This window comes from Schistocerca serialis, unplaced genomic scaffold (genome assembly GCF_023864345.2).
Source record: "Schistocerca serialis cubense isolate TAMUIC-IGC-003099 unplaced genomic scaffold, iqSchSeri2.2 HiC_scaffold_1219, whole genome shotgun sequence".
NCBI classification, from domain to species: domain Eukaryota; kingdom Metazoa; phylum Arthropoda; class Insecta; order Orthoptera; family Acrididae; genus Schistocerca; species Schistocerca serialis.
This window is the reverse complement of record NW_026047424.1, coordinates 40,001-42,500: the sequence shown is the minus strand read 5'-3', so window position 1 is coordinate 42,500 and position 2,500 is coordinate 40,001. Positions and strand designations below refer to the sequence as shown.

At 61.1% G+C, this 2,500-nt stretch overlaps 1 pseudogene; it reads left to right on the top strand.

The window, feature by feature from the left end:
- Positions 1–2,500, top strand: part of LOC126435844 (large subunit ribosomal RNA) — a 7,030-nt pseudogene that overhangs the window by 1,209 nt on the left and 3,321 nt on the right.

Sequence of the window (2,500 nt, the reverse complement as noted above, 5' to 3'; positions counted from 1 at the left end):
TGCAAATCGATCGTCGGAGCTGGGTATAGGGGCGAAAGACTAATCGAACCATCTAGTAGCTGGTTCCCTCCGAAGTTTCCCTCAGGATAGCTGGTGCTCGTACGAGTCTCATCCGGTAAAGCGAATGATTAGAGGCCTTGGGGCCGAAACGACCTCAACCTATTCTCGAACTTTAAATGGGTGAGATCTCCGGCTTGCTTGATATGCTGAAGCCGCGAGCAAACGACTCGGATCGGAGTGCCAAGTGGGCCACTTTTGGTAAGCAGAACTGGCGCTGTGGGATGAACCAAACGCCGAGTTAAGGCGCCCGAATCGACGCTCATGGGAAACCATGAAAGGCGTTGGTTGCTTAAGACAGCAGGACGGTGGCCATGGAAGTCGGAATCCGCTAAGGAGTGTGTAACAACTCACCTGCCGAAGCAACTAGCCCTGAAAATGGATGGCGCTGAAGCGTCGTGCCTATACTCGGCCGTCAGTCTGGCAGTCATGGCCGGTCCTTGCGGCCGGCCGCGAAGCCCTGACGAGTAGGAGGGTCGCGGCGGTGGGCGCAGAAGGGTCTGGGCGTGAGCCTGCCTGGAGCCGCCGTCGGTGCAGATCTTGGTGGTAGTAGCAAATACTCCAGCGAGGCCCTGGAGGGCTGACGCGGAGAAGGGTTTCGTGTGAACAGCCGTTGCACACGAGTCAGTCGATCCTAAGCCCTAGGAGAAATCCGATGTTGATGGGGGCCGTCATAGCATGATGCACTTTGTGCTGGCCCCCGTTGGGCGAAAGGGAATCCGGTTCCTATTCCGGAACCCGGCAGCGGAACCGATACAAGTCGGGCCCCTCTTTTAGAGATGCTCGTCGGGGTAACCCAAAAGGACCCGGAGACGCCGTCGGGAGATCGGGGAAGAGTTTTCTTTTCTGCATGAGCGTTCGAGTTCCCTGGAATCCTCTAGCAGGGAGATAGGGTTTGGAACGCGAAGAGCACCGCAGTTGCGGCGGTGTCCCGATCTTCCCCTCGGACCTTGAAAATCCGGGAGAGGGCCACGTGGAGGTGTCGCGCCGGTTCGTACCCATATCCGCAGCAGGTCTCCAAGGTGAAGAGCCTCTAGTCGATAGAATAATGTAGGTAAGGGAAGTCGGCAAATTGGATCCGTAACTTCGGGATAAGGATTGGCTCTGAGGATCGGGGCGTGTCGGGCTTGGTCGGGAAGTGGGTCAGCGCTAACGTGCCGGGCCTGGGCGAGGTGAGTGCCGTAGGGGTGCCGGTAAGTGCGGGCGTTTAGCGCGGGCGTGGTCTGCTCTCGCCGTTGGTCGGCCTCGTGCTGGCCGGCGGTGCAGGATGCGCGCGCCTGCGCGGCGTTCGCGCCCCGGTGCTTCAACCTGCGTGCAGGATCCGAGCTCGGTCCCGTGCCTTGGCCTCCCACGGATCTTCCTTGCTGCGAGGCCGCGTCCGCCTTAGCGTGCTCCTCCGGGGGCGCGCGGGTGCGCGGATTCTCTTCGGCCGCCATTCAACGATCAACTCAGAACTGGCACGGACTGGGGGAATCCGACTGTCTAATTAAAACAAAGCATTGCGATGGCCCTAGCGGGTGTTGACGCAATGTGATTTCTGCCCAGTGCTCTGAATGTCAACGTGAAGAAATTCAAGCAAGCGCGGGTAAACGGCGGGAGTAACTATGACTCCGCCCGATGTCATCCTGGGCATGCTCCCGGATGCCCTTGCGTCGGTCGGGTCCAGAGGGGAGAGATCGATCACCAGGACACAGCGGCCGCGCCAACCATCGAAGCGGCCGCCTGCCGCGCCGCCGACGCAGAAGCGCAGAAGCGCAAGCGGCGCCGCTGGGAGTACGCGAGAACGCAGGATGCCTTCCGACGGTCGCGTGCACGTTGCGTGCGCGGCCTCTTGGATGGCACCCTGCTCCAGCCGCCACCTGCCATCCCTGGTCTGCTGGACTTCTGGGCGGACCTCTTCACAAAGAAGCCCGTCTCCACCGCGGGCTTCATTCGTGACCGCCTCCTCCCGCACTCGGAGCCTGTCGCTCTTGAGTGCCTATGGGGGCCGGTCACACATGAGGAGGTCGCCGCCGCGTTGCCGCCCAGGGGATCAGCGGCCGGGCCGGACGGCCTTACCCCAGCGGAGTTGCGGCGCCTGCCGCACGAAGTCCTGGTGAAAGTGATGAATCTCTTCCTTCTGGCCCGCGCCCTCCCGGAACGCCTGCTTCGCGCGCGGACGTCCCTTCTCCCGAAAACGGCTGCACCAACATCCCCCGCTGACTTTCGCCCCATTACGGTCTGCTCGGTGTTGGCGCGGACCTTTCACAAGGTTCTCGCGTCACGCCTGATGCGCGCTTGTGCTGTGGACGAACGTCAGCGGGCATTCATCCCTCGGGATGGGATGTTGGAAAATACTTTCATCTTGGACACTGCTCTCACCGACGCAGTTCGCTCCTGCCGCTCTGTCTTTGTGGCATCGATCGACGTTTCGAAGGCATTCGATTCGGTGGATCATGCTGCC